This window comes from Curcuma longa, chromosome 6, assembly GCF_044706935.1.
Source record: "Curcuma longa cultivar G26 ecotype Majalengka, Jawa Barat chromosome 6, ITB_CL_G26_1.1, whole genome shotgun sequence".
Lineage (NCBI taxonomy): Eukaryota > Viridiplantae > Streptophyta > Magnoliopsida > Zingiberales > Zingiberaceae > Curcuma > Curcuma longa.
The window spans coordinates 2,656,381-2,679,624 of NC_133866.1; the positions used below are offsets into that span (position 1 = coordinate 2,656,381).

General features: G+C 34.9%; 1 pseudogene; it reads right to left on the minus strand.

The window, feature by feature from the left end:
• Positions 1–286: 286 nt before the first annotated feature.
• LOC141830858 (uncharacterized) lies at positions 287–4,525 on the minus strand (annotated as a pseudogene).
• Between the last annotated feature and the right edge of the window lie 18,719 nt (positions 4,526–23,244).

Genomic DNA, 23,244 nt, shown 5'->3' on the forward strand with positions numbered 1-23,244 from the left:
ACGTCCCTGGAGTATAGTTGAGATATATATACCCTTCTCCGTCGTGCTAATTGTAATTTCTCGATTTATTTCCTCACATATAGTCATTGGACCGATTGTGTGAAACTACTAGGAGTGCCGGATTCCACCTTTGTTAAAGTGAGAACCATGCTATCTAGGATAAAATCTTCCCTTATTATTTTGGGATGATGTTTGATTTACAGCTTAAACCCTTTTGAGTTGTGTGGACTTACAGAAAAATCCAAAAGGTTTAAACCTTTGGTGAGCAATCACGTCTAGAAACGAGTTCAAGTAGTAATCTTCACATATCAACTAATTTAAATGCTAAGTTGTACATGAGAGTTGAGCCCATTGAGCTCCAGTGAATTTTCTGCTGCCGTTTGCCTAGTTAAACAAATCAAAAACAAGTTCCTCCAACAGTACATCATTTACCATCCCTTCAATTCCGTTTGCAATCAAATCCACATCGCAAACCAAGCGAAGCCATTCTTGGTCCAGGAGCTCGTTTCTATCACTGCAATCCAGTAATTTCCTTCCCTCGACTAGTGTTTGCCACACAGCTTTTGCAACGCTATTGCAGTCCAATGCCGGACGACATAGCTCTGATATGCAATGCACATTCTTGCATGATCTAGCAACCGTTTCTGTGAGGGTGCAACTTATAAGATCAAACAGTAGCCTTCTTTCGGATCTGACCATGACACAACTTTGTTGTACTTCTTCTCTAGTTTATCAAAGACATTTTGGTCCAAGGTATCCACTAGCTTGTTATCAACAATACCATGGAAACCTGATTCCTGAAGAGTGTCAAGCATGTATGCAAAGTCTCTATCATCATTGTCTATGAGTTCTTGATCCGTATCATGATCACCTCTCTCATTAGGTGGGACCTCGGCATTCTGAGTATATACATCTGCTGACTCCGACTTCAGAAGTTCAAGTTTCCTCCTAAGCTCTGAAATTCCATATCAAATATGAGAAGGTTTAGTATTAACTGAAGACATGAAAACAATGACAAGTTCGTTTGCTTGCCTTTGAGATCTGAACTTAATCTTTCAAAGCATCCTGAGCTATATGCTTCATCTTCAGATGGAGTCTCCAGAACAGAGACTGGGCTTGGCTGTTCATTTTCCTCCGTGCTTAGGGTATCTAATACACCTATATAAGGTTCAGAGGGAAGTGGCTCGAGTGGAAGATTGTCAATTGGAGTTTCCTGAGTTGATGCAGTTTTCATTTAAGTAACACAAAATGATGTTCTCGGTCTTGGTATTACAATGAAACCCAAAAAAAAAAAAAACCAAGTATAATATAACACAAATGACAAAAAACAATAACATAATCTACCTTTTAATGTATCAGTCTCTGAAGAGAACATATCTTATTATTGTAATTAAGTAAAACCCTTTATGATTCTGAATGTTTAAAGGTAAGAAACCAATGTTTAAAGGTAAATCATACTTTATGGAACTATATAATCAATTAAATGAGAATAATATGTGATAAATGGAATGGATCCTAGCAACACTAGGCATGTCTAAAAGTAGGCTTGTGTGATATGCTACAACTTGCTATCAAGTGATAGCTATAAAAGTAATTTGTGTGATTCTAATCTACAACCGGTTACCAATTGAAAGCCACGAAAGTAATTTCTCAAGGAAAAAAAATATATGTCAAAAAGTTTCATTTTGCTTCATCTTTTATATTGAAACAAGTGCGTCTAATTGTTATACACGAAAATCTCATTCTCATTAAAAGACGTGAATTCTGGCCATAGTAATCATCTCCATAAACAAATAATTTTCTTTGTAAATGCAAAAATAAAAAATTTTGCTGGAGAAATACAGTGACAGAAGAGAACCTGATTTGTTCCTGCATTTAGAATATGTCCAATCAAGCCTTCATTATCAAATGACAGTTCAAGTGCAGAGGTTGCTGGTTTCTCCTCCCATAACTCATCTCCAAGCTGAGGAATCGAAACACATCTTTTTTGTTGACTATCAGAGTTGGCACAATCCATGGGTGAAGGATGTGTTGTTGTTTTTTCCATGTGAATTCTCTTCCTTGATCCTTCTGTGCTCACATTAGTTGCTTGTTCAGGTAGCATGTTTTCCTTAGCAACCAAATGCTCTAGTTGAGATCGATGAGTTTGATTCTTTACGTTTCTAACTGACACAGTTTGTGGTTCAGTCATTTTGGCAACTAAAGAGATACAAGACGGTCTCTTTGTCACATCTTCAATTCTATCATTATTTGTGACAACATCTCGTTCTCTGTCATTTATTTCAGACGTGAATTGTACTTAACAAAGGGCTGTAGGCTCGCATATTGTACTCTGTCTTCACTGTCAATTCTAGAAAGAGTGTCTGTGCTTCCAGGTGCCTCATTGCTGTCAAAAAAATTTTCTGGAACAGTTTTGATGTTAGATGTATCCTCAGTAAACTTCACAGTCTTGTCATAAGATAGACCAAGGAGCTCACTTAGTGTGTGTGGGCTATGAGAACCATGCCCCTCATTCTGAAACTTCCTAGTGACCTTCCATCTTTCAGCCAGATGCCTTCGTGCCTCCCTGCTCACAGAAGATTCAGTTGAAGACAAAGGTGAAGAGTTGAAGTTGTCGATCCAAACCCTGAAGTTATCAGAAGATAAATAAGTTGCCTCTGACTCTCCATTCTCAGCAAAGGGCATCTTTTCAGATAGAGAATAATGTTTAATTCGACTGCTTCTAGTCTGCCTGGTCTTTCTTGTGTTTTCCTGGGTAATTTTAATTGAATCCTTCTGGCATGATAACTCAGTGTGGCATGATAACTTTTGTTTCCCTTCATTATGCATCTCTTGAATTCTAGAAGCAGCAATTTCACTGAACACTTTAAAGTTAAAATGGAAATCCTCGTCCGTAAATAAACTATCCTCTGCCAACTTTCTAGTCTTCCCTTTGTTTGGTCTTAGGATTACAATGCGAGCAGGACTTGCACAAGATTCACAGTTGCCTCTGTATTGTGATACTGATGACATATGCGGGTTGACAAATTTTGTCTTGACAGAGTTGAAAATTTCTTGTTGGGAATCAAAACACCAGTTTCGGATCCTTTCAGATTCAGGTGGTTTAAGCCAGCCTCCATTGCCCCAATTCTTAGCACTTTTAGATGCTTTTAATATCATAATCTTGTCCCCTTGAGATGTGGTTATTGCATTATCAGGCTCTCGAAAATGTTTCATGAATAGCAAATTGTGATCCTGGAGACGTTCTAGGAAGATATCCTTGCTTGAATCTAGGACATCAGGTACATGTTTAAACATTTCTGCATTGTCGAGCGCTTCACCAGTTGAAGGGTGCATTCTCCTGACATGATGATGGATCCTATGGCTATTAACATTGGATGTTTCTGTCACCTCAAAGACATCTTTGAAATCTAGATCCTCACTGCTGCTTCTCCTGTGTGGCTGATACTCCGAATGTGCAGAATTGCAGGAAATATCTCTCTCTGGTGCTCTCAGATGACAACGATCAATAGGTTTCTGTTGTCTCACTGAAGATGGAAGAGTATCCAGACCCATCAGCCTTGCAACCAAACTGGGAGAGTGGTGCTCCATCACTTTAGCTTTTGACACCTCGTGATCTAATATCTCCATTGCAAGATACTTGTTGGGTTTCATGGATGAGTTTTGCCGGAATCCAATGGTAGACTGTTGAGATTCAAGCATGCAAAAATGTGATTACAGGGCAACTATATTCCACAATAGAACCATAAGGTATAGTTGAAAACAAAAATACTTACCCTGTTTTCTTCTGATGGAAATCCAATGCCGCCAAAAGGATCAGATGAATCCCTTGAGGCATTTAGAAAATTTTGCAATTAAAATCTTCCTGAAAATCAAACAAGAAAATCCAGGCTTATGGATCGAAACCATCAGACATGAAAACCAGTGAATAAGGAGTTCCAGCAAAGAAACAGCAGTCTGCAGAATGGTTTAACCAAACGATTAAGTTTATCTCTTGACCTCCTTCTTCCATAAAAGAAGCACAGGATGCTTAAAAAGCAAACTTTACAAATTTGTTTATATAAAGCAATGAATTATCTGTCTCCAACTCAGATGGATTTACCAAACTAAGCTTCAGAAACAAGTAAGAGTTGCAATTTGGTGCAAAGGGAAGGCGGGTAAAAGAAGCAAAGACCTGACCAGAATATGATGAAATCGAAAAAGATAGTGCTTTTTTTAATGCGATTTGACGATTAGAAAACAGAGAAGCAGAGAAGCGTCCAAAGAAATGGATCTGAAAGACGATAGATATTTTTTTCAAGCAACATGGCCTCGAATCAGAGGAATCCAATGCCGTGCAAGCTGCCAATTGTAACCCTAATAAAATGAAGAGAGAGGAAGGGGAAGACGCACCTAATTGAGTGTCGGCTTCGCCGGCGTCGCGATCTGCTGCTCGAGCGGTGCTTGAATTCCCCTCGTCGGCTAAGGATCGGAAGCTGCTTCCGGCTTCCAGCAGAGGAGCTGGAGCGTCGTGGGGAAGAGCGAGCGAGCGAGCAAGAGGAATGTTGGCGTGCGATGCAACGTGCGACGTGCGTCGTGCGAACGAGAGTGTGGAAGTGGAGGAAGGGGACGAAGGAACAGGGAGTTGAGTTGGCGGCTGACGTAAGCAATACAATAAATGAGCCATCCTTCTGGTTCGACTCCGGATACCGGACCCCACAAGGCTTCAATTTCCTGGATCTAATTCAAATAATAAGAAATTGGTACAGAAATTAAAAAAAAAGAGAGAGAGAGAGAACTGATAACATTTATAATATAAAAAACTTTTAAATAAAAAATTTATTTAAATTAATCAATATATATATATATATATATAATATTATTAATTTAATAAAAATTATTTAAAATTCTTTAAAATCGATATTATTAATACTCACAACATATAATATAATGATAAATATACATAAGAATAAAATTTTAATATGGATGAATATTTTAATAAGGAGGAAGATTGTTTATTCTTAGAATTAATTAACAATATAAATATATATAGCAGTGGATAATCATACTGTATATATATAAATTTAATAAATCAAAATAAATTTAATTAATTTTATATAATTTTAATAAATTAATAAAAAAATTTTTTAATACAGTAATATCTAATATATATTAATTTTGATTAAATTTAAATAAATTTTCTCTATGATATAACAGCTACTTTTAATAGGTAGTATAATAGGTACAATTTGAAATATATATTTTTTGATGAAAAATATGTTAAAATATTATTTTATTTTATTTTTTTTAAAAAAAGAGCGTCCTTTAACGAAGGGTGTTTTTTTTTCTTTCTGTTTTTGCCCAAAAGATAAATAAAATGGAGATCTTTTCTTTTTATTTTTTTTTTGAATTTTAATTTTCTTTTTTTAGTTTATCAAATATCTTGAAAGTGAAAGGTATTTTGTGATGTCTAGAAAATTCAATATTTAAAATAATTGCGAATTTTGGTGATGTAATTTGCACGTGCATTCAGGACGAAAGCGAGTTCGCGCTTAAATACGCGACAACGACGCGTATCCAACCAGATCCCGCGTTTTTTCACCAACGCCATCCTTCTTGCTTTCCCATGGACGTCTTTGCGGCAGGGCCCACCTGCCACGTGAGTAAACGTGAGGTGGGACCCATTGTGAGACGCGGAGGATTATAAATCGAGTATCGTGATGGTTAATAAAATGTGTTTATTTATTATTTTTTCTGCTCTAAATTTATTTACTTATTTCCAAAAAAATATATCTGTAATTATTAAATTGAACGGCTGAGAACCAGATGCCACCGTTGGCCGTCAGTTTTTTAGTTACATATTTATTTATTTTTTGCTTTAAATTTTATCATGTGGGGCTCGTTATATAAGTATTGATTTTAAATATATTTTTAAATATATAATTGTTAGTGGAATCATGAGTCACTATTAATGAAGTTAGGAAAGAATTTAGTTAGGTTTATACTATCCTAAGTGGTGGATTTTGAAATATTAATTTTGATATGTTTACCAAAGAGTTTACATTTTGTTCATATTATTATTGCTAATGTAGTCTGTTAATTATTCAAGTGCAAGTATTTAACATTGACATTGTAGACACAATAGATGAAATTCAAATAAATAATGGTCAATTAGATATTTAATAGAAAAGAAAAATTCAGCAAATGTTAGTAGATAAAAAAATAAGTGGGTAGAGATTGAGTGAACATTTGATAGAAGAGAAGTCCACTATGTGTTGGTAAGTAAGGAAGTTCAAATTAAAAGGGGTTGGCGAACAAGGAAAATAAAAAATAAATCCTCTTGGTAGATGAGAAGTCTTGATAGATCACGATCAATCGAATAGCTAGCACATAAGAAGTACTAGAGCTAAGATCTCTTAGCATATGAGCATGAGAGAACTATGAGTGCTTATATCATGGGCATTGGAGATTATTTTAAAGTTTAAACCTTTAGAAAATTTCAAAATCTAAGTCATGAGGTTAAAAATTCAACTTTGAATCTAAACCTTCCCCTCAAATCCTTATTTTTCCTTTTTTAGCTTTCATTTCTCATTTTCATTAGAAAATCTGCTTTGAATACTTATCCAAGTATATTAGAGGGTCATAGATTGTTAAAATACCTAGAGATGAGTTGATCCAACTGAAATAATCCTAATTTAATCAAAACTCATTATAATAATTGATTATTGTTAGACATTAGTTGATTGATATAGACAATAATCGATTGGTAGTCTGAAGCAATCGATTTACTAGCTTGAAAAACTATAATTCAAATTCAGACTAAACTTTAAAAATACATAAGTAAGTCTATAATTTTTAAAAAATTATAAAATTTCATAGAAATTACTTATTGTAGGATCGATTAGGAGTGCTAGAGGGAGAGGTGAATAGCACTTCTTTGCATTTTCACTCTTTTATGAAAGAACTTGTGTAAATCAAAACTTGCAACCGAAAAGAACATAAGTGTACATAGTTGATTTTACATGGTTCACAGCCACAGACTGCTACTCTGAGGCCTATGATCAGTGATCATTTCGGACGAATAATCCACTAAAAAAACTTCCCTCTTACGAAAGGGAGTTTTATCGCTTTTATAAAATCAATTAGGATCAATAACACATATACTGTCCTAAAAACTTTAATTACAAAGGCAATAACTAAGAGTATAGATGTGCAGTAGTCAATGCATCTTCTCGGCGTTATGACGACATTTCGAATGAAAGATTTGCATGTAGGAGGTCGTCATTGAGGCGTATTCAGTTGTTTCTAGGGTTCCCCCTCGAGGCTGCTTATATGGACTGATCTAGGTGCCTAGAAGTTCTTCTGGGCGCCTCCACATCATAATGTCGATCAACTTTCGATGTTGACTCAATATTTTTCAGGCGCCTGGATGTTGATGTGGAGGTTGTCAGATCAACTTTGACTCCGCAATACCTTATCCAGATTCGGGCACCTGGAACCTTCCGGGCATTTGGAGGCTAAGGTGTCTTGACAACTAGAACTTTGCCACCTCACCTATCTTGTTGGCCCATTCCACTAACGTCTAGTCACCTGAAACCAATCTGGATGCCTGGACTGTTCGGTCACTTGAATCCAAATAAGGGCGCTCAGAATATAAAGTTTTAGTCTCTCCTTTCCTGCATTACAAGTCAGTCCAAAATTCAAAGTATAATAGGAAAGTAAACAGTTTTGCAAACTATTTGATCGTGACTTCAGATTTCTAATGAAATCCTAGGTCAGATCGACATCTACTATTCCCTTACTGGGAACGCATCTTCACCCACTCCACTCAAAAAAATTTACCTTGTGCCAACCAAGTCCTCCAGATTTATTGGATTTTTGCTCAGCCTTGATCCTTGGCCCTCAGGTCTTCCACTACTAGACGCTCGATCCTCCAAACTTACCTAGACTTTTGCCTAGTGCTCTTGATCCGCCAAGACTTTCTATCTAGTCCTCTTGACCAGGACTTCCTTGCCTAGTCCTCTAAACTAGGTCTTCCGCCTAATCTTCAAGATCAGGAATACCCTTTGCTTAGCCTCCAACTAGGGCATTGGTTGCTTAGTCGCAACCAGGACTTCCCCTGTGCTATCTACACATTCAGTTAAACTCATCAGATCACTTTACAAACTTAACTTGAACTCTTTGTCATTATCAAAACTTAAGTTCGATCATCTGGTGCTCTCTACACCAATACTTATGTTAAATATTCTTAGAGAAAAATAATTTTCTAAGAAAATATATCTTATTTTCAAAGAATGATATAAAATTAAAAATCTTTGAAAACGTTAATATTTTACTTTAACTTTCTATTAATGTAATCAATGGTGATTTCTATCAACAAATAGACTTCACCAATATTTTTTAAAGTAAATTTGAAATTATTTTTAAAATTAATTTTCAATCATGATTTATGGGCCAAATGCACATGACTTGATGACTTGCACAATAGCTTTTTCCATGATTAGTCATCACAAGATTCATTTGATTTTATGAAACCTAACTCAATTTGATGTATCAAATCAACATCTTGAACTTAGCTCAGCATCATAACATTTCACTTATCTTTAATATATCTCAATACACACAGAAGTCTTCCTATGGTTCTTTATGAGATGTAACATTATTTTTCTCTAAACTAAGAGATTATGCATCTCTATCTAGGCATTCTAAATTTGATCATCATACCTAAGATGTCAACTAAAGTAATTTGTCTTTAATCATAAATATTAAAATTTATACATGTAAATGAATATGACATACATCAAACATATAACTTTCAAAAAGAAATCTATCATAACTTAAATAATGTATGTATGATATAACATGACAATATCAAATAATATATTATCATAACAAGATAAATACATAATATAATTTATGACATGTGATATGACACACAAAGCATGACTAGCATAGAAATATATAGATTTTCAATCTAAGGTATCAACTAATCATTATGTCAAATATACAATTTGACATAGAGGCCTAATTTCCTTGAATGTGCCAAAAATCCTAAACTTGACACACTTTTGAATTATATCATAGAGGAGTAATCCTTGTCACAACAGATTCCCGTCACAAATTTGTGACGAATCTGTGGACCGTTCGATTTTAAAATAGAAGATTAAATTCAGGTCATCACAATCATCCATTCAATCTACGGTCTGGATTTAATCTTAACTTTAAAATCGAACGGTCCAGATTCCCGTCATAAAATTTGTGACGAGAATCTATTGTGACAAGTAGCTTTATTTTTATATCATATTGTGTTAATTTTGATCAACTTAATAACTCAATTCTTATTGACACGCTATAAAAATCTTCCAATATAATATTTAAATTTTTATTCTTGAGATATTATAATATCTTGAAAATATCCAAAAATATTAACTTTACTATGGTTGGGTTAACTACCTTTTCAATTTAGGTTGACGCACCCTATACTCATCTAGTGTAAAGAAATCACACTCTTATGAACCCAACACATATTAGAGCTCCTTAGGTACAGTAGGTATTCACTAGAGATAACCTCCATAGGTCCCTTCCTAATAACTTTCCCTAAGCTTCATAGAAGCCTTAGTAAGATATACTCTCTTCATGGTCAGCACTAGAGATGACCTCCCTTATGACCCTGACTTAACTCATAGACCTAGGGTTTGTTCCATAGTTATATGAAACTCTATGGTATGAGGTCATGCTTTCCTTGGACTTAGATTTGTATTTCAAACCTTTCTTGTCTTTGGATGACTCTTGTCTTACTAAACCTAGATCTTGTTATTTTGACCCTTTAAACCTATTTTTCATTTTTCTAAGGATTTTCTCCAAATGATCAAGTCTTGACCTCAAGACTTGGTTCTCAACCTCTAAATCCATGATTTTTTATTTTTCATATTTTCCTTATCATTTTTCTTCTTAAGCATGTGTCTAGTCTTCTCTAGATTAATTTCCATCTTCCTATCCTTAGGTAGAATAGTTTTAGCATGATATGATCTAAAGTCCAATAAAAAGTTGACAAGAGGAAAGTCCAAGTGGATCAAAGTTGATTGGACACTTAGAACGAGACTGAATGTCCAAGTGGGAATGGTTGACCAGACACTTAGTGATGAGAGAAGTCTCAGCAGGTCACGGATGACTGGATGTTGGACAGAGGAAGTCCTAACAGGTCAAGGTTGACTAGATGTTAGGCAACGGAAAGTCCTAGTAAATTACAGATTACTGGATGTTAGGCAAAGAAAGTCCTGATAAGTTGAGGTCAATCTGATATCAAGTAAGAAGCGAATTCAACCTTGAAAAGATTGAAATTAGGGTTAACAATCAATTGGTGAGGTTCGCAAATCAATTAGCAAACCCTAAAAGTAGAATTCTGACTTTGTTGGAAACCAGCAATTGATTGGTGTCAAGCAATCGATTGTTTGACCCTGGCTAGTGAATATAAGGAATCAAAATTTATTGATGGGGTCAATCAAGCAATCGATTGGCATAATCAATTGCTTGACCTAGCGAACAAAAGGGTTTAGAATTGAATAGTCAATTCAATTGGGAGCTACCAATCGATTGGTCAAGCAAAAATAACTGTTCTACAAGTTTAAATGGTCAAATCTGACGTGATAATCGATTGATGAGTAAGACCAATTGATTGGTAGGCAAAAATCAGCCTAATGACAATCCTACAAAAGGGGATTTCATGGTCATTTAAAGCAATTGATTCTTGGAGATTCTAGAGTGAAGTGTTGGTGCATTTTTGGATCAACAAGAGACTATTCCAAGTAACAAGAAAGTATCCAAAGCAAGGTTTCATTGTAAATTTATTTTCAATTTCTTTTGTGCCTGTGTTTGCTTTTCTTATTATGTTATTGTAATAACAAGATTGTAATAGACTTCTCTACCTCTGGAAATTATCTGAAAAGGAGGATTTCTTAATGGAGAGAGATCATAGGAGTGGACCCTTGGATTAGTCACCTCAAGGAGGCGGATACCAAGTAAATTAAGGTATTGTTCATGTAGTGTCAAGGTTGATTCAACAAGTCCACTATGTAATCAAATGACGACCATAAGATCAAAACAAGAAGTGATCGAAGCTATTCATCCTCCCCCCTCTAGCTCTCATTGGTCATAACACTCCTAAACTTGAGCTTCCTCCCTTTTTGTTACTTTGATACTTCCTCTTTGAACATTGATTCCGATAATGTTCACGTTGATTGCATAAGAAGTACATAATATGCTCCTTGCCTTTACATATTAATATTACGACCTCCTTTGATTTCTCCTTTGCCCTTGGTGTCATTTGAACCTTCTTCTTTATTAAATTTGGACACCTACTCTTATAATGTCCCTTCTCCCTACAATCAAAGTATAGTATATGATATTTATTTTTGATAACCAAAAGTTATATACCTTAATAATTTGAGCTCTCTTGACTTGTGGAGGTGACATAATCTTCTTTGTTATCAGCTTCGGATGTTAAGACATCCTCTCGTTCTGGTGTTAATGGTCTCCCCTTCAATCCTTGAGGTAGAAGCTTCTTCAACATCATTCTTGAATGTTGAGCATCTTTTAACCTTTGAATCCTTAAGTTCTTGATCTAATGGATCTCTTTCCTTGGATTTATCTTCACTTTGTATTAAGGTTGGATCTTCATGAAGCTTGACAAACTTACTTCATAGATCCTTGACATCTCTAAATTTACCTAATTTACATAAAATATTGTTAGACACCAAATTAATCAAAATTTTAGTTACCTTGTCATTTATCTTCATTTTTTAGTGTTGTTCTTCGGTCCATTCCTTCTTATTGAGTTTTCTTTTCCTATCCATTGGGGCTTTAAATCCCTCCATTAAAATGAACACATTGTTGATGCCCATTATAAATAATATTTTCCACCCTCACCTTCTATTGATCAAAACCTCTTGATCCGAAAGATGAAGGTACTCAGATATTATATCTGAAACCATCTTGGGGATCCATAGCAAAGTTTAACTCCTTCTGATTTGACTCCTTCTGGTGGTCAGTATGATTAATTATATTGTTGGATTGGAGGGCTTAAAATCACACCTTATTCTTCCTCCAGCTTTTTGCTCCATCGACGATTAGTCCAATAAAGAGTGACCTTGCTCTAATACTACTTGCTAGGACCGGTGCAAGCTAGAGGTGGGGATAAATAGCTCCTTTCGCTTTGATGATATTGTGCGGCGAAAAACTTGAAGTGAAGTCAACAACACAAAATACAATGCTAGCACATTTGGTTTTGCTTAGTTCATCGTCTCCTAAGGCAACTACGTTTAAGGCCTAGTCCTCACAACTACCACCACTATCCTTCTCCTTCTCAAATATCTTCTGGAAGCGAAGAAACCTCTTAATCTTTTCTTGCAACAAATAGAACCAATATAAGAATATAAAAAGCAAATACAATGAAAGTAATTACTTTACAAGAATCTTACTTTTGATCGTTGTTGGTTGCTTTAGGATGCCTTTTGTTGATTCGAAAATGTAGCCATACTTCATCCTCAAACCCACCAAGAACTGATGCCTTCAAATCTCCTCGAAATTCTCTTTTATAGGGTTGATGTTGGGCTAATTTTCGCTTAGTAATCAATTGCTAAGATCCTCTAGTCAATTGCCCTTCTGCGAATTTGATCATTGCTCTGACCAATGCTGTCTGGAAACTTGGAGACGGGAAACGGGAAACGCGGAAACGGAAACAGGAAACGGCAATAGTTGAAATTTTCAATTTTTGGAAACGTCGAAGACCTACAGTGTAAAAGACCTAAAGTTAAATAGCCTTAACTTTAATTTAGGAGGAGTTAATTAAATAAATCTAATATGGATGGGGTTTGATCAATCAAATTCTAATTCATTTAGGATTAGGAGGTTTAATGGGTTTAATTGGTTAGTGGATGACTTAATAGCTTAATGGTTTAAATCCAAACCCATTAACAAATCAATAAAAACCCTAAATATTCGCTGCCTCCCCTGTTTCGCCCTTCATCTTCTCCTCTTCCTCATCTTCTGCCGCCGCCGATCTTCTCCTCTTCCTCATCTTCTGTCGCCGCCGCCCACACTTGCCGACGCTGTCCTCTCTTCTCTTCTGCGCCGAAGCCATGAGCCCTTCCTTTGCCGGCATCTTCCTCCTCCTCTCCTTCCGACGACACCGGCCTTTTTCTCTCTAGTTGCCGCCGCCGTCACAGAGTCCTTGGAGCAGAGCCGCCATCGACTTCTCCCTGCCCGACGTAGTCTGAAGACTCCAACCGAAGCCACCCTCTGCCGCCCCGAGTCGCCGACGCACGGAGGAAAAGGCCAGCCACAGCCTCCCTCCTCTCAACGCCACCGCCTTGCTCCTGCCCTGCCACCGCCGAAGCCAACAATCGCACCCTGTGCCGCCGCCTCGCCTTTGTCCGCCGTCGCCGCTTTCCCCTTCCTCGCGCCGCCGTTCGCCGGAGAAGCAAGAGGGCTAAGCCCTAACCATTCACTCCTCTTCTCCTCTTCGTTTAGAGCTGTCGCGGGGTGGCTCCGCACCTCCGCGGCGCCGTCCGGGGCAGTTTCCGGTAAGTTTCCATCTGTGGAAACGTTTCCAAGCGTTTCAGAAACGGGGATGGCATTCAAAATGACGTTTCCAGACAGCACAGGCTCTGACCTATCAACTTAATGACTCAATTTACCTTAGTAATTGATTGCTAAACATCAAGAATCGATTATTGTGCTTACTAATTGATTGCTAATCTAAAACCCTAAACCCTAACACTCTAAATTCTGACACTATAACAAACCCAAAAATACTATAGTTAATTGTTATAGCAAACACTAATTTTCAAGTCTGTGATTTATAGCAAACCCTAAAGTACTATAGCAACCCTAATACTGTAGCAAACCTTAATTACTATAGCAAATGCTAAAAACCCCTCAAATCTCAAATTTGAGATTTAGAGTTCACCAGTCGATCAATACACCCTATCAATCGACTGATACTAAGACTGAATTTTCATATTGTTTGGTATTTGGTTGGCCTCAACTTACTAGAACTTCCTTTGCCCAATATTCGATCAATTCTTGACCTATTGGGACTTCACACGTTTAATATTCGATCACCCTTGACCTATTAGGACTTCTCCTATGCTAAATATTTGGTCTTTGTTGACCTATATGGATTTCCACACTCACCTAACATCCGGTCCTCCCTGAACTGTTAGGGCTTTCATCCACTTATCAAGTGTCTAATCCTCTACAATACACTTGAACTTTATCCATCTCACGCTATGTATCTGGACAACTTTGATCGACTTAGACTTTAATTTTATGCCAAATGTCAGGTCTTCCATGAACTATTTGCATTTTTCTTCGCATGCCAAGTGCTCGGTCAATCGTGACTCACTTGGACTTCTCATCTTATGCCACCTCCCTATTGGACTTTCATCCATCAAGTGTACGATCAACCGTGACTCACTTACATTTTTCATTTCATGACAACTCTTTGTTAGACTTTCGATCGTCAAGTGTTCGGTCAACCATTGATCCACTTAAATTTTTCCACCGTCAAATATCCAGTCACTCTTGATCTACTTGATATCTCACTCAACCAACTACCATATTGCTTAAACATCTAAACTCAATACGAGTCAACTCGAACTTAATCAACCTTAATTAAAGGTTGATTGCACCAACCTTTAATAGGAATAAGCTAGGCTTGGAGTCTAGAAAAGCTCATTTGATATAGTACAAATAAGTTTAACTTAGACTTTTGAGATGATCAAAATCAAAATATCATTAAAAAAAATAAGTATCTTATATTTAAGATAAGATTATGTACATTACTTCATAGTGATTTGAAATAGTTATCTACATGATTTAACTTGATAGATTCTCAATTCTTATAAAGCAATATCTATTTTGTAAGTTGAATAAAAATTTATATGTTTTGAAATAGGCGTTTACAAGGATGCTAAAAAAAATTGTTGATTTCACGACTAAATATGGGTCAAGAAGACCGATATTACTATGCTGAAAACTTTGAAATTTCTATGTTGTACTATGAGTATATGTAGATTACATGTTAATTGGGGGAGGTATCATTCAAGAAATTAATAGGTTAAAAAAACAATTATCAAATGAATTTGCAAACTGAATTTCAGTGCACAAAGTAATAATAAGAAGTATATATCTTGAAAAAGGTTCAAAGAGGGTTTGGCTCAAGCATAACTCATGAGACTACAAGACTTTATTAAGGTGATCTATACACTAGAAGGCTTACAATTGACTATATCTACACACTAGGTGAACTTGCTATCGATTAGGCATCTCAATCATAGAAGATTAAAGCTCCCTTACAAAGAAGCCGAATATGTTGGTGTGATCAAAACAAGTAATTAAAGAGATGATTTGGCTAAAGAGCTCTTTGCGAAGTTGGTAAGGAGCAAAAATAAATAAATAAATAATCAATAATACACCATATTTGGAATTTAGCTTTTTCATTTAAGCATATTTAGATTAGGTATCATTTCATCTAACTGTCACTAGAGGATAAGATGTCACTAGAGCTAGTAGATTAGAAAATTGACATATCCAAATAAATTAAAGGCATCGATCCACTTGAGATAAACTAAGGCTCTTAAAGTCTCAAGTTGGCCTACACAATTAAGTGTTGAAGAAAAGTTGTATGCGTGAGAGAAGAAGCTTTGAAAGAGCCAAAGGATGAGATGACCTTGATTTGATAAACCAATCTCCAAGTAGGAGATAGTCGAAGGAACCTAACTTCATTTGAGGGAAGTCGATTTCATGGGCACACAAATCTAACCGGTCTCAGTCAATCCAATTGCAATCGATATAAAATGATCTCATGAATCTATGCATGCTATTCTTTCTTTGTAGATCCAATAATTAATTGATATTAATTCTTTGAAATCTGATAGTTTTAATTTGGTCAATTGATTACACATCCCTACTTGCGTAATTATGGAATCAAAATATCACAACAGTATGATATTGTCCACTTTAGACTTAAACCCTTATGGTTTTATTTTTGTGCTCAATTCAAAAGGTTTCATACCAATAAATATATCTTCCATTTTATAAACTCTTGATATTTTTTATTTATTTTCAATAAAAGATTTTGATTGTATCCCAACACTTTTGATTATTCTCAATACTGTAGACCTCATGTTTAGCTTTCACTTATCTCAATGAATGTTTTTAGCTCCCCTAGCTACTACCTATATCTTTGTCCATTAAATGAACAAAAATATATAGTACTATGTTGCATTTAATATATATAATCTACGCAAAAAGCATTTTGACAACTTAAATCGATCTCTCTTAAATTTGTATACACCAAAAGATCGACACATGCATGCAGGACTGATCGATCGATATCAGATAGATCCAACACACAGAAATTAAAATGACAAATAAAAAAGGTTTAAAAATGAGAAGATGCATATCATTCCTCCATATATATATATATATATATATATATATATATATATATATATATATATATATATATATATATATGGATCCGGCAAAGCTTGTGAGTGCACAGAAGATGCTGGATCCTAGCTAATCAGTGCATGCATGCCTTCAAATTAATTAAATATAAGTGATTAATTAATTAATATTAATTATGAAGAAGGTGGATCGATCTCTCCAAACGCCATGTGGGCTCAAGTGCATGCCTTCTGCCCCATCTTCATTAGTTGACTGTTAATGGCAGTTCTACACACTAATTAAGTGATATCTTCATTAATCACACACAATTATATATATATTGTAATCTCCTCGAACAACCGGCTCCACTCACATGCCTCCTAGTCATCACTCAAAATAATTGAGCTACATGATGATTTGCAAGGAGTTTTATTATTATTATTATTATTTTCAACTCTTTAGTTAATTAGTTTAATTTTTATTTATGAATTTTTCGAAAGGCAAGAGATCAGTACTAGCTAATCTGTGTACATTGTTCATAAAATAAAATACATATTTCAACATTTAAAATTAATGTAAATTTAATTGTACGTAGTTGTTGATTGTGTATTTTTTTTCATTAAATATATATGTCAGCAGAGTACTGTGTGAGTGTGCAGCTTCAAATCTCAAACTATGAGTGACTTGCATCTTACTATAAGCTTTTGTTAATTAATTGTGATGTTAATAAATATATAGTTTACAAAATTTAATATCAACATGTTGCTGCTCAATGATCACTTTGGCTAATAAACTGAATTAAATGAGGTGACTTGTTCTTTAGACGAAATATAAGGTAACTCTTGTCTTGATGCATGTGTTTCGTTCTTTCATGAAAGATCGACATCATTTTGAGTTATTTGAATTATATACTCTTATTATCATCATAGATAAGGGGTGGGAGATGAGTGTACATCAATCCATTAATTCATCTTTTAATTGAAATTATCATAGTATATATATATATATATATATATATATATATATCATCATCTTGTAGCCTTTTTGTTCTTTGTGAGGTATCAATGATTAGGCATTTCTTTGTGAGGATGGATTGGCTAGTGTGATGCAATTCATTTTGTCATCATTTGTATATATGTTTGTTCTCCAATGGCCATTTTGCAATTAGTTGTTGGAAATTAATTTCTATAGTCAATGGATCTAATAGGGATATAAAAGGTTATTTTAAGAGTAGACTATTGTAAACTAATTTCTCGAGAATGAATGAGAAATTAATATAAAAGCCATTTGAGTGATGAAGTGTTAGTTTGGTATGATTAAAAATTATAAATATAAATGCTTACTCGAGTATGCACAAGTAGCAATTTTTATGGGACTATTAAGAGGTGTGAAATTGATTAACAAAATTTGGATCAACAATTCTAAGAGAAATGGATCATGACAAAAGAATGATGACTAGACAACTTGAGAATTAATTAAAATTAAATTAAAAGAAGTCCTAGATCATATTCTTGTCACCTAAGCCCGATGTCGACAATGTTAAGGACCTCGTCACTCAAGCTCGATGTCGACAATGCAAAGGACCACCTTGACTTGCATGTAAAATGCATATGAATTTGACATGGTGAGAAGGTGACATGATCTCAAAAAATTGAATGAATGATGAGGCAAGTAGGTGATGTTGTAATCTAGAGCACATGTCTCGACATGTACACTAAGTGTTGGTGTAATCATGTCCCGAGTGGTCCATTTCAATCAAGTAATTTTGATGTATTTAACAAATAACTTAAGTTAATTTAACATTGTATTTACAAATGATATTTGTCAAGTGTGTAAGTGAATCAAAAAAATCCAAGTAAATAAAGATTAATCAAATGTTTGACAAATATAACTATCTAACATATGTTGACATATAAAAAAGTTCAAGTAGATTAAGGTTGACTAGATACTTAGAAAATAGAGAAGTTTAATAGGTACTGGTGTAAATAAAGTCTAAAAAAACATTGTCAGATGGAGATGCTTAAATGAGGCAAGTGTCGATAATAAAGCTTCAAAGGAGAGACCTCTTTACAGAAAAAAATTCAAATGTGAGACCTCTTAGTGTATAAGAAAGATATATGAAAGCAAGGTTTCTTGACCTTGTTTACTTTTGAAGGGACATGACAACTAACAAATTGTGACTTGCGTACCCAAACCTATGCCCACCATGAATCGCCAATCTATCGATGAGTCAACTTGCCAAAGATGATCTTGTTGGATTGATCTAATCGAGAAGGCTCATGACAACACAATTAAGGTAACAATTTTTTTCATAATAGAAGACTATCTACAATATAATGGTTGTTGTCATTGTAGGGGTTCTTTTTTGTCTCATCTATTTAGTATCAAAACAAGCTTCCACATCCAATGACACTATTGAAAGGTTTTAGTTTTTTGGCTCACACTCGGAATAGAGATTGTCTCATATCACCTTGTGGTCAAAGACACACACACACACACAAAAACACCTCTTTGGTAAGTATATGATTTATCGATAGATGAACCATTAGAGGCTAAGGAAGTGGTATGAAGTTAACATGAACAAGGTGTATATATCTTATTCCCTATGAATTTTTATAAATAAGTATTTATATATTTGATTATAAAAATAAACTCAAATACAAATTCTCCATGATTATTCTTTGCTTAGCTATTTCTTACTTTATCACATAAGATATCATCTATTCTTATCTTATTATATTTTATTTTTCGAAAGATATCTAAGGGCTTGGATAGCTAGGTAAATATACCAAATTGAATGATTGGATGAGTCGATCGAAATAGATGATTTAGATGGCATTCCACCATACCAAAAAGGTAGTTGAGTGAACCTAGCAAATGAATTAGTTCAATCAAGCCAATGAATTAAACAAACTAGGTACATGCATACATTAATATGCCCAACAAACTCTAGTGGCTTGGCACATAGAACAAATCTTTTTCTATTACTAGATTGATAGTTTACTTTTTTTTCTTATCTAATTTAATAATTTAGAAACCAGACACATTAATAAACTAAATTTCACTATAAGAATCAAATGTAGAATAAATGAATTAGGCAAGAAACAAGAATAATGAAGAGTCTTTTGATGGAATAAAAGAGAGAAACTAACATAAAGTTTATGTATTTCACCTTTTTTTTTTTCCTAAGAACTTCAAAACTAAGCACATCTAATAAGGAGTAATTCAAGGTGAACAACATCATGATATCGGCAAGCACATGGTTTGCAATCACTTTTCGATCTTATGGAAAATATACTTCTAGACCATATGGAGAAAATTTTACAATCCCTTTACTTCTCAATTTTTTTCTATCCTGTGTTTTTCTTCCCTAATTATCTTCTCCTTTGTAGGAAAGATAACTTCCCTCCTATTGCTTGCCAGAAACTAGTAGTGTTTTTTTTTTCTTTCTAATTCCAACTAGGAACAATTGTTCTATTTATTATAAATTTCTATCGAATAAATAATCTTATATTCGATAGATAAGTTGTATAAATTATTTCGGATAGAAATATTTTATCATTTTGAATAACTAATCCTTATCAACTATATAATATTCCTACCAATCATATATAAAAAAAAAAATTCAAACAAGCATTTTATTTCCTGTCAATTTCATTTGGCATGAGCCAAACACACGGACGCTCATAAGTTTATCATTTATTATCATTTTTCATATAAATCCCTAAGGATGAATATAACTACTTGTAAGTATCTTCATCTTATAGTTTTAACTAATTAAACTCAATTTTAATTTATCAATTTACTTCTCCATTTGTTGTTTTAATTTGTTTCTTTATGGTAAATGATTTTCTATTTAGTATTTATATTACTATATCTCAAATACATTTTTTTAAAAAAAATTATTTATTAACACAATTTAATAAAACTATCTCTCCTTCGAAACAACATCCACGAGTCCCACCAATAAACTAGTGACTCTGTCCCTCTCCTCCTCTTTCAAAGGCACACTACAAGTCAAAAAACATGAGTGACACACATAAAAACATCTTCTGGGGCTCCTTCCCAATAAGGATATTTGTTTAGCTTGATTGATCTCACAAAAAGTTCGGTTACGAGTATCGGATCACTTTGTGCTTTTTAGATTTACCCTGATGGCATATGAAAAATTTTTCTGAGATCGAATCGGTTGCTTTCAAAATTAATCAGTTCAGAAAATTAAATATCTGAATTATCAAAATAAATAAACTAGTGTATAACCTTGTTTTAGCAAAGCTCACCTCTACAAGGTTGGTTTAGCCTCAGGTGAAGCTACACACAACAATAATTGGCTTAATGTGATAGAGCTAGCTAGCTAGCTAGCTAGCAATCAATATAATGTAGCATGCCCCACCTAACTAAATATCATTTGTCAAAAGTAGGTCTTCTTAATTGGCACCAAAGTCCAAAACATCAAACGGCTCTTGGATCTTAACAAGGACAATAATGTAGAGAGGCTATGATTGATGTATGTCACCTTAAGCATCTTTCGATGTGTACAAGCAATACTTTAATTATTAATTTCATTAATCAATCAAGTGTGACGGTTTAGGTGAGGCAGTAACTTATGGTGGATCGATGCTTATTATAAAAATGATTGTTTGTTTTTTCTTCTTCTTTATTTGTATTTGTATATATTAAATATATGACAATTGTTTATGAAGAAATAATTGGGTTTCATTGGAGTGGAGCGTGGAGTGTCACATTTCCCCACCATGTAGGAGGAGAGAATCATTTGGTGCTCCAAAATCAACACCCATAAAGGTTCAATCACGCGATTAGGGATTGGGTTAGGCAAGGTGGCATTAACTTGTGGATCCAACTCATATTTGCGAAAGTAACTACATTAAGATAATAAGATTGGGTTTATTATGCATAAATGAAATGGAATTAGAATATGACGTGGGTCGTCACCTCACTCCTTGCTCAACCGCATCTTTCCCTATATATAGGTCCGAATCTAATAGAGCTTCCAAACCTTCGCACTTGAATGGATTTGTCACCTGCACATTAACACCAGTTAGTTAGTGTTGGTGTGGCTGACATAACCTCTCTGACGATCAAATCAACATCAAGCTAAAAGAGAATGAGGTGCTCTCTTCAAAGTAGAAGAACCTAAGAGTTGAAAAGATCAACTTCCCTCTGCCTTCAGATACTCCCCCTTTGTACAAGTGAGGTAAGTTGTCCACGCAAACTGCCACATAGGCCTACGAGCCGTCAGAAACGTGGGCTAGGGTGAACGCAACTATCATTTGTCAGAGACATGTATTCGTATGGATGATGCAACCTGACAGGGATGTAGGGTTGATATAACGCACCCACCATCATACGACAGTCACTACGCGTCAGATCCGTCAAGGTTGATCTTGTCCATGGTAGTTGCTGATGAGAACATATCGAAGTCGTCGCTATCCAGGAAAGCTGAGTTTATGACTCAGAGGGATCTGGCTCAGAAGGGATATTCCTGAGTGAGGATGTTCTCATAGCTCGAGTGTGGCATGTAGAGGATGTTCTCGGCTAGGGATGCTCCTGTGATCTAGCTGACGATAGGTTTGCTCGATCTTTTAAGGGATGTTCCTAAGTTGAATGTGAGGTGGCAGGTTGGTATGGTCTTTTTGGGGATATTTCTGAGTAGGGATGTTCCCAAGTTGAATTGTATAGTCAAAGTTTCGTCGCCCACCCCATCTCCTCCTGTCTGTGCTCGTGAGGGTCGCACAGATTCCACGCTTCACTAGTGTCCGAGTGAACATTAATCTTGACTGGTGTGCATAAACATACTAGCTGGTAGACGAAATCATGTTTAGTCACGTCTCTGGTTAGCACAAATATACTCGCCTGAGTGAATATACCTACTTGGGTATATCCAAGGTGGGGATTATGAAGCACATTATAATAAAATAAAAAATATTTAATATTTTGTTTAGTTGTAATAAAAAAATAGTATAAGTAGCAAAATAGTTTAATGTTTCAATGTATATTTTACTTTTTTTAATCTAGTTTTGTTGATCAATTTAAGTTACATAATCCATCTAATGTATTTCAAAGTGTCTAAATTGCCTTGTGCATTGGGCACACTCAGTTTGATTAATTCACTAAAATTACTCAGCTTGGTTGGTCCACTTAACACCTCTAACTCATCTGAATCAATCAGCATAACTAGTTGGATTATTCAATCTAACCTAATCAACATGAGTGAGTTAATTGGTTTGCCTTTTCTACTAGGTCTAACCAGTTTGACTAGTCCATCAACTTGATTGATTCACACAATCCACTTAGTCTAATAAATAAATAAGTCAATTTGACCAACTTTAACTCAATAGTTCACTCACTCTGATTGGTCTATTTGATCCATATGATCTACTTAGATCATATGATCCATTTGGTCCACTCTTGTTGATCGGTCTACTTTGCCAGCTAATCTTTGCATCTCGTCTAACTTCCTAACTAATTTTTTCATCCATCATAGTTTGCTTGGTTCACCTTACTTTGTTGTTACTTTTCCTTACCAAACTCATCAATATTATCTAACCTACCAAGACCATTCTAATCCTCCAACACACATAGCTCACCTAATTTGTGCAACTAAGCCCATGTTTGGTCCAATCAACTTGCTTTGAGACTTTTAATGGTTATTGGTATTGGTGCAATTAGTTTTTAAAAGGCTTGTAGGAGGAAATTATTGATACAATCGTACTCAAGCCATTCATGGGTTTGATGTGGTTGGCTAAATGATTGGCAAAAGCTTAATATATGATTATGATATATGTTAAGTGT